Genomic DNA, 10842 nt, shown 5'->3' with positions numbered 1-10842 from the left:
GCTTTTCACTAGTGAATATGATATTCGCTGGTGATTATCCTACATGACCTTTATTATGTTGAGGTATTTTTCTTCCATTTTATTAGGTGTTTTAATCATAAATGGATTATGCATCTTGTCAAATGCTTTTTTTTCTGCATCTATTGATATGATCATATGATTTTGATCTCTTAATTTGTTTATGTGGTATATCACATCGATTGATTTGCTTATGTTGAACCATACATGTGCCCCTAGAATGAACCCCACTTGGTCATGATGTATTATTTTTTTTAATATATTGTTGTATTCAGTTTGCTGGTATTTTGTTTAGGATTTTTGCATCTGTGTTCATTAGACATATTGGTCTGTATTTTTCTTTTTCATGTGTTATCATTACCAGGTTTTAGTATCAAGGTAATATTGCTTCATAAAATGAGTTTGGAAGTATTGCCTCTTCTTCGATTTTTGAAAGAGCTTGAGAGGGACAGGTATTAAATTCTTTGACTGGTTAGTAGAATTCACTCATGAAGCCACTACTATTGACATTTTAGGTTGGAAAGTTCTTTGTTGCAGGAGCCATCTTGTGCATTGTAGAATATTTTGCTGTATCACTTATCTCTTTCTGCTAGATGCCAGTAGCACCAACATTCCCAGTTATGGCAACTGGAAATATTTTCAGGCATTGGCAAATGGCTCCTGTGGGGATGAACTCTCCCCTGTTGGGAATCAGTGATTTATGTTTATATCAGGGATCAGTAAACTTTTTTTTTATAAGGGCCATATAATAAATGTTTTAGGTTTTGAGAACCATATAACCTCTGTCTTTGTTACTCAATTCTGATCATTGCAAAAGAAGCTGTAGGAAATACATAAATAAATGAGCATGGCTGTGCTCCAATAAAACTTTATTTACAAACAGAAGATGGACTGGATTTGGACCATGTGCTATAATGTGCCAACCCCGATTTATGTCACTGTGAAATAACGCGGCATGATGTGGTAAAATATGGTGCTTGGTATTGAGTGAGAAACAGCATATCCATTCAAGAATCAAATGAATATCACTGATAACACCACCCATCTACTGTCATGTTCCCAATACCTGTACTGACATGGTCATGTGCACACATGTTGTTAGTCAAGGATAAAATTTTGAAATCTTACTGTATATGTTTAATTTTCTATCCTGATGTTTTTCATGTAACATTATTTATAACATAAATAATTTTTTTGTTTTGGACATTCTTTTTTTTAATTCATTTTTATTATGGTGACATTAGTTAACAAAATCCAGTAAGTTTCAGGAATCAATTTAACAGTGACACACACACACACACACACACACACACACACACACACACACACACTGCATAATGTGGACATTCTTGAAAAACATAATTTTTAATGGCTGTGTAATTATCCAGTTTATTGATGTAGCAAAATGGATTCATCATTCCCTGTAATTGGATATTTTAATTTTTCCCATTTTTTTCCTATAATGTGCATAATGGTACACTGAATATCTTTATACAGATATCTCTAGTAATTTCTATGGGACAGATCTCTAATAGTAGATTTTCTTATTTGAAGAATAAGGATAATTTTAAAGGCCCTTGATCATTTGTACAAATGGGCCTTCGGAAATTTTCTGCTAGTTCTTATTCCTATCAGCGAACTAGACATTTTGAACTGAATTTCACGCTGCATAATAAGCCACAGGCAGGCAGGATACACAGCTCCTGCATTTTACTCATCCCCACAGAGAACCCCGCATGGTGTCTGCTGTATACACTCTCAGGTAACGGTCCGTATGTAGAGTCAAACACAGAACTCTGACACTGGGACATATGATACTGTCATATATTTGAAATTCGTCTCCACTTTTTGAAACGACACTGGTGTGCTGTCATACATGGAATGACCCCACCAGTTTGGGACAAGCAGTAAAGGCAACAGTCTCGGCACCCAAATTGCCTAAGTTGACATGTCACAGGTTGAGTGGGTGTAAAAAAAAAAAGAAAAAGTCATAGGACTCACATAATGGAGTTATTGACATGAAAGAGAGACCAGGAGGGGTCCTGTTTCCCTGCACAATTCTAGGATTTGTGTCCTTTACATGCGCGGAATATTACCATTAGGAAAATATCATTTATGTGGATCATTGGATTTCCTGTTTTTAATCCCTGCAAGCATTCTGGCAATCTTCAGAGCTAGCAGAAACCACAGTCGTGCCGTACAGAAACCCCAGCTTGCACAGGCCACCCAACCCTAAGGGGAAATGTCTTATAACCGTTTTTTTTTTTTTTCTCACAACTCCTCCAGGCCCAGGTGAGACAGCTAACCAGACTGTAGACCCGGGCTCTGCTCAAGGAACAGCGAGACTGAAATCTATCACGTCTTGTGTTTTATCCTCCAGGACTGAGTCAAATATGGAATGGGACGTCTGAGCCACACTAATTTTTCCAGAGAAAACCCAGAGAGGCCCAGTTCTTTGCTTCTGAGCGCTGGTTTTCTGTGTCCTGGGCTCATCTCAACAGAGCAGATTGTCTGTGCTGGATCAGTTGTCAAAAACCCTCCAGGCTTCATCTCAGCAAGTTCCAGGCAGACGTGTTTGAAAAACCTAACATTGCAGCGCTGTCAAGGACTGACCCGATGTTTTCAGCATTCTCGGCCTAATCACGTACTTTTAAATGTCAGGTACGGATCCTTCGGCCGTGAAATGAGATCTCGATCACTATTAACTCTCAAGGGTGCCGGCCACTGGATCAGCACAGAGAACAGGTTCTGGAAGCCCTGTGGCTGTTTTCCAGGTGCAAATGAGTCAATGCAACCTGGGCACCGTGAAGGGAACACACATCCCCACGTCAGGCTATCTATGATGGCTCCACACTGTTGACAGTGTCTTACGGCGCTTGCCACTTACCTTAGCTTGTCACTGAGAAGGTGACATAAGTTTGAAGACCTCACTTCCTTCACACATTTACATAAATGCCATCTTCCTGGTGAGGCCCCTCTGGCTAATCCGGCTAAAATAGCAACCTGGGACGCACACCTGGCGCTCTGTGCACCTTCTTCATCACCTGAGCCCTCATCCCTGCTCAACATGCTCTGTGTTCACTTAGCACCCTGTGTCCGTCTGTCTCCACGAACTGTAAGCTTTACAAGGGTAGGTTTCGAGTGTGTGTGTGTGTGTGTGTGTGTTTCTATTTTTGTTTGCTGCTTGGATCCCTAAAACAGTCAACACTTTGGAAGGCAATGCCCAGTAGCTAAGCTTCCTTCTTGGCCAATTTAGAAGCTTCTGAGAACAGCCACTACCTGTAGTGTCTAACGAGTGCTTGAAACGTTTTTAGGGATTTAATCGAACAGTTGCCACTCTTATATCTAGAGGAGAGAATAATGATTGGTAAATAACATCTTTAGTCTTTTGCTTAATGGATCTGCTTTTAAATGGAGAGGGGGTTACACATTCTAATACGTAGCCCGACCCTCAGTACCTGCCAGCCACTGTTTTGTTTTCACAGTGGTCCTGTGGGTTGATTTATTACCATTTCCATCATACCGATTAAGAAAGTGGAAATTAAGGTTGAGAGATGTAAAATAGCAGCCCAAGTCACTTCAGTTGTCCAAATTAGCAAGTAGCAGTGCTGATACGTGGACTCAGAGCCCTTTGGGTTCAAAACCCAAGACCCTTCCCCTGTATGAGGCGAGTCTGTGGGATTCTTCAAAGCACAGGGGGAAATGTGGGATAGGACTTACTTTGCATTGGCGATGAAGTCCCTAAGGTGTACAAATGCCCTCTGAAAGCGCTTTTTTTTGTGTTTGTTTCCTGATCAGGACATAATTACAATATGAAAATTTTTATGGGAGTTTCATCTCAGGAATCCAAAGCATTTAAAACACATTAATTAATTTTCAAAACTCTCAAGGTAGGTAGCAAATGATTTTGATAGAAAATTAACTATAATATGAACATAACAACACCTAAAATGTTAGAGAGTTGTCTTAAGGAAAAGCATAAAGACTCCCACAGTTAGAAGGGAGGATACTTATTAAAGCAAAGTGGAAGACGAACCAAATCTGAGAAGTTTTAGGATCTCTCACCATAGATGGATGACTGTAAGGGAGCAGTGTTTTTCTGTGTTCTCTGATTAGTGAGATTGACTGTTAGTTCTCAGCAAACATATTGTCATATCTCCAGAAAGAATTATTTTTGCCTGAAAATATAGCATAAGCAGCACATATATCATTCAGTTCAACACTTATTTTACACCAACTACGTAAGTCACGTAGGATAAGATGGTGACTATTGAATAAAACATGATTTATCATCTACTCCTGTGTAAGGCAGCTCAGTAGAAAATGCCAACATGAATGCTCCATTCACCATGATTTCCTGGCTTCTCTTCTCTTCCGTGACCATAGCAATGTTCACTGAAAGGCAAATTTGTCTTCTCATCTCACTCTGAATTGAAGGCTTGAGAATAACACCAGATAGCATCTTCAAGTTCCACATGTCTAAGGAGCACTTACGGTTTGTCCAGAATAAGCCCGGAACTGGGCTGAGCCCTGAACGTTCAGAGGTGACTAACTTGGTCTATGTGGTTTAGGATGATATGGAAGATGGGGGAATTTACCTGAAGAAAATTGAAACACGTAGAGATGAATGACTATCAGAGTTCCCACAGCCAAACATTGATGGAGGCGGGACTCAGACTGTGATGTTGGAATAAAATTCGATGATCTTTTGGCTTTGATCTTGCTTTCTTGCCAAGGGGCGTATGCAGCTAACTTCCTGTGTGCAGTCACAGCTTTTGTTTGCCTAAATGTCCCCCTGAACCTTGGAACATTATTTACTTTGTCTTTGAAAGAGATCTCGCCACTTGAGGTTTGGGTGTTGTTGACTGAAATGGGATGTATTCCTCAACTAGGGCGGCTGTAACAAAGTACCAGAAACTGAACGGCTTAAACAGCAGACATTTATTGTCTCACAGTTCTGGAGCTTAGACGTCTGAGATCAAGGTGTGGGCAGGCTTGTTTTCTTCTGAGGCCTGTCTCCTTGGCTTGTGGGTGGTCACCTTCTCCTTGTGTCTTTACACGATGTTGCCTCTGGGTGAATTAGGGCCCACCCTGATAACCTCATTTTAACTTATTACTTCTTTCAAGACCCTCTCTCCAAATGCAGTCACATTCTGAGTTACTGGGGGTAACACATGAAGTTTGGAGGACACACTTTATCCCATACCACTGGCTGTATAGAAACAGTGAGCTCGGGAACCCAGAGGCAAGATGATGCCTATGAAATAATAGGTACTTTAAATTCATGCCGAGGACATCACATGCTCTATTCCACATCTATGACACCACAGCCTAGCAAATTATGTTTTACGGTGCCTGTCTCCTAGGTCAGTTAGCTAAGCAAGGTTTAAGTAATTTCCCTAAGGTCACATGGCTAAGTGGCACAGGCTAGGGTTCATGTTGACCTCTGGTCTCTTGCAGGTCGCTCCCCAGCTGAATCCAAATTCTGTTGCACACCGAGGGGGTGCTCTAGCTGAAACCCATCACAAAGCTTTAACTCAGAGCCTGACAGTTCTTAACCCACAAGGGACAAAGGCCCGGTTGGTGATGAGAAACAGCTGAGACCAGAGCACTGTGACTCCCAATGTGGCATCAAAAGTCTGTCATGAAAGGCCACTTAGCCAGGCCCAAAAAGGCTGAAGGAGACTTAAGTACTGCACGCTCTTAAATGCCGAAAGCAACAACTCTCCGCCAGCCAGGCTCGAAATCAAAAGCACAAGGCCATCGCCTCTCCGAGGGGCAGCCTGTCTCCCAGGAATGTGGCCATGATGAACGAGAAGTGTGTGCAAAGTGCGAGCCCTTGCCCCCGAGGGTGCTGCGTAAATGCCGGGCAGTATACTGCTGTTTATTTGGGCTACCCAAATGCACCGCGCTGAACAATATTTCTTTCACTGACAACCGCGGTCATTGTGGTGAAAAGGTTTATGTTACAACATATGAATGATGCCTCTGTGTACGTGCGTGTGTGTGTGTGTGTGTGTGTGTGTGTGAGTGTGTGTATTAATATTCAGTGTGCTGTGTAGGGAGACGGGGGGTGCATTTCTCCTGGAAAATCAGCTGGAAATTTCAGAAAAGCTTTGGTTACCCACAATTCCCCTTCGACAGACTTTCCAAAAGTTTCCGACTTAATCATGGAATCTCTCATTTGGAGGGGAGCTCAGGGACCGGCACCGTCCAATCCTGGTCTCCACCTAGTTTTGGACACTTCACCATAACGTTCTGGAGTGTGGTTAACCAACTTCTGCTTGCACGCTTCTGCTGATGGGGAACTCACCACTTCTGGCGGGGCGTTTGTTCCTTTTGCAGACAGCTGCAGGGAAAGACGGGAAATCCCCTTCACGGGGCACTTTGGGCGTTTCAGGCCCTGCGTCCAGGGCTCGCTGTGTGTCATTTCATTTGCCTGTCCTCGTAACACTTCGAGGTAGGTTCTACCACTTTCGATACTATGACCACTCTCCAGGCTTCTCGTGGACCAGACTCTCCTATGTGCTTGAGGTATATGAAGTCATTTAATCTTTCCAGACATCCTATGAGGTAGATACAATTATTTCTCCATTTTATGGATGATGAAACTGAGGCTCAGAGAGGTTCAACAACCTGCTCAAGGTCACACAGCTACAAAGTAGTTTGGAATACACGCAGTAGGATCCAGGACCCACACTTCTTACTGCTATGTCTTGCTCCATCTTATCATCCTGAATTCGGTGAAAAGAAAATCAAGCCCCAGAGAGCTTTAATGACTGGTCACAGGTCACACTGCAGTGATTTGAGCCTGGCTCTGACTCCAAACCCTTATTACTTCCGTAATTCCATGTGGCCTCCGATTATGACAAAGTGCCGTCTGTGCCCCCTGAGACAAAATCGGCCTGCATCGAGTTTTGAACATGGAACCAGGCTGTGCTGCAGGCTCACCCCGCAGTCACCTTGCAGGCCGGTTAGCAGTATTTTTAGTCTTTGCTCTTGATAATTTCTACCTGCCGTACTCTCGTCTAGCTATTTTATTCCCATCTTGAGAAGGAAATTTAAATTAGGTGAGCTACTCATCCCTGGACCCCAATTAAATGGCATGGTCTAGATGAACCAAAATTAACAGAACTGTAATCTTCTCCTGTTTATTTACTCCGTTAGCTAAGAAGTAAACAAAAATATGTTCAATGATTTATTAAATATCTGTGATCAGCTACCTGTCATAGGCCCAAATACTGATGTGCACGTATGCACCGTGCGTACACGCCTGTTACTGGGCTCTGAGATGTTGGCTATTTAGCCATTCACTCTTACCTCATATTTTAATAGCTACACCTTTATAAAAATATTGATATCTGGTGGCCAAGTCCCTCTCCTTTTTCTTTTTTGAAATCATCTTGGTTATTTTGGCTATAAGTTTTCCTATTAATTTTAGGATCAATTTTTAAAATTTTGTTAAAACTTCTGTTGATATCTTTATCATAACAACCTTTAAAATATAGCCTCGATTAAGGACAGCTGAAATCTTTGTGATAAATAATCTTTCGACCTATGATTATGTTGTCTCTCTCAATCTGAATTTTATTTTTTTAAATTTGTCTAAATTTAGCAATATTCTCTATAAAGGTCTTAGACATATTTTTATTTATTCCAATACATCAGATTTACCCCAATGCATTTTACATTTTTGGTGTGAATCTTATAATACTGTTCTTTACTGTGCTTTTAAAAAACATTTTAATATTTCTTTACACTTGAGTTACATTTCGAAAATCAGGAGTTTTCATGGTCTGTTCTGTGGAGCTGGGTACCGGGCAGGTGCAGATTCTAGGGGCTTGTGATGGGGTGGATACCAATGCAGAGAGAATGGACCGCAGCTCCACGCTCCTCCCCCCCCCCCGCCCGCCACACACACTACCATCATTCAGACCTTGTAATTTGTATTTTATCCTATGACCAATGAGAAGCCTTTGACATGTTCTAAGTAGAGTATATTCTCTGGCTGATTGATGGAAAACAGGTGGCAGAAGAGCAAGAATAGACACAGGGCGATGAGCTTGGAGTCTTTTTCTGTAACCCTGACGAGCGGACGGTATTGTTGGACCTCATGGAGAATATATATGTTCTAGTGGAGGTGGGGGATGGGCTGAATGTGGGACATGCTTTGTAAATACAATTGGCAGGATTTACTGAGAGATGAGATATTGGCAGTAAGTGGAAAAGAGGGTTCAGGGGTTATGCCTAGTTTTTTGCTTTAAACATCTCCGTGGATAGCGATAGCTTTGGCTAAACAGGGGAAGGCTAAGAGAGAAATAGGTTTGTGTGTGTGTGTGTGTGTGTGTGTGTGTGTGTGTGTGTGTGTGTGTAAGAGAGGGAGAGAGAGAGCAAGTGAGAGCAAGAGCGTGAAAAGTTGGATATTTAAATCAAATGTAGGACTATGTCAGAGGTGAGGGAAAGTTCTGGGAGGCAGACACATACCCGCAGGCAAATATTTTGAAATATTTTGAGTGTTAATGAATGAATGTATTACTCGGATCATTTGTTACTTAGCCAGCAAGAGAGGTCATGCTACAGAAGACAAGGCAGGTAGCTTATTAACATCATTCTAATGGTTTGCTCATCAGGAGGCACTGTTTAAACAGTTTGCATCTTAACATAATAGTCTATTAATTGCATATAATCATTTTATTGTGTCTTAGAAAACAATAACATGTAGCACATTATAACTTTTTACTATTTAAAATAATGGGTGAGAGCCTCCCAGTTAGCATTTGTGTTCCTGGTTTTCAGGTAGGAGTTGCTAACATGAAGTGGGAGGGGCCTCTTGATAGTGTACAAATCCCTGTGACTAATGAATCACCTCGGGACTGTGTGGACGTGGAAGAGGAAGGGGCTGGAGCCTGAGCCCAGAGGCACTTCCACTTTCAGGGGACTAGCTGAAGAGGAGCGGGCAGCAAGGAATAAGCGAAGAAGCTGCGGCCGGTTGTGGGGAAGAAGCACCAGGCCCATGTGTTAGAGTAGAAGGGAACTGAAGAAGCTCTACGGAAAAGGAAGAGTGAAATCATGCTGAACTTTAGTAGCAGAACAAAGGTCATTGCTGATTTTCCGAAGATTCATTTCCGGGGAGAGGTAGGAATGACATTGAAATAGCAGTGACAGCCAACTTTCCAAAGAGTCCTGCACAGGTGAGGAGCAGACAAATGACGTCGGAGCTACAGGGAAATATGGCATAAAGGGAGGGTTACATTTTAAGATAGGAGATAATGGAGTATGTGTATTGGCTGATAAAATTTAGCTGGTAAAGAGGGAGAAACATATTGCAGAAAAGAGAAAGGATATTTTCAAGTACCAAGTCTTTGCATGGGCAATAGAGTGTTGGGTGTGGGCTTAGAAAGGAGCAGTCGAGACGTAGAAATAGCATAAATAGAGTATATCAATAAAGATAAGGTGAACTCATAGCCTTAGTGGTAAATTTTGTTGAATAAATTAATGAATGTATATATTTACTAGGATTATTGACTAAATTATAGAGCATGCTCAGTAATTGTCTCGGCATGAGTAGAGGCATATAGGAAAGACATCAGAGAGGAATTAAAAATTGGGCCAATAATTTAAATAATACAGATAACAATACGATTAATAATATAGGAAGAAGAGGATGGATTAGAAACACGAGGAGGAAGAGTGATGTAGAAGAGCCACATTTTGAGCAGTTTATAATTTTATTCTCTGTTTCACTGAATCCTCTCATAACTCTGAGAGGTAACTATTTTCCATGTATGCAGAAAGCAAGGCACAGAGAGCTTATGTAAGTTGCCTAAGGTCGTACTGACTCTAAGAGTGATGACTTGACCCCACGACTGCTTGGCTTCAAAGGCTGCGTTTTTAAATACTCCATTATCACAGAGTACGGCTACTCAAAGATGGGTAAAAGGCTTCCTGCTTGGAAGAAACAGTATCAGCAAAGGCAAAGAAGCACGAGGATGCCTGAGCAATAGTGATTAGTCCAGAGCATAAGATAAGTCTATGCGTTCTTGGATGAGAAATTATATTTAAATATTTTTGTTTGTTTGTTTGTTTGTTTTTTAAAGGAGAAACAAGATAGGGAAGGAAAGAAAGCCAAGGCAAGATGAAATCTTTGGTAAAAGTCCCACTTAGTGCCTAGTGATCCTGAAGGAGAAGCCTGGAGTGGTGGTTACACCTCAAATTTGCCCCGATGTGAGATCAGGGGTCTTGGCTGTCATGCTCTTGCATTTACTAATTAATGGTTGGAGACAAAAGATACACGCAGATTTGATTGTAGCATCAACATTATCTACTACCGGGAGGTTGAGAAGGGGCGGGAAGAGTTGAGAATCAAGAGAAATATCTGAGCGATCTTCTGAGGGTGAGCCAGCGCCATGCCAGAGAGTTTGGAATTTACCCTTGACTAACCATTTCCTGAAGACAGGCGTCATTATTAGTTTTTAATAATGAAGGATCTGTGCAGTTATGGAAAAATCAACGTCAACACACTACGCTACACGTAGCATCATAAATAAGGGGTGCTTACCATCCCTTTCCTGGACTGAGCTAGACAGATTCGGATTTGAGTTTTAATTAGTGTTAGACAAATTAGAAAAATCTCCATACTATTTGCTAATCATTTTTATCTGTAGACTAATGTTTTAATTAGGGTGCTTTGATTGCAAGTAATAGAAAACCCCTCTTCAGCTGGCTTAAGTAATATGGGGGTAATACGATATAGGGCAGCTCCAATTTGGTAGAATGAGTCTAGCAAATAGCATCGTAAAAATCATCAGTCACTTGATTTCTTTT

Source organism: Pteropus vampyrus, unplaced genomic scaffold, assembly GCF_000151845.1.
Source record: "Pteropus vampyrus isolate Shadow unplaced genomic scaffold, Pvam_2.0 Scaffold163, whole genome shotgun sequence".
Taxonomy (NCBI): Eukaryota; Metazoa; Chordata; class Mammalia; order Chiroptera; family Pteropodidae; genus Pteropus; species Pteropus vampyrus.
This window is presented reverse-complemented; position numbering follows the sequence as displayed.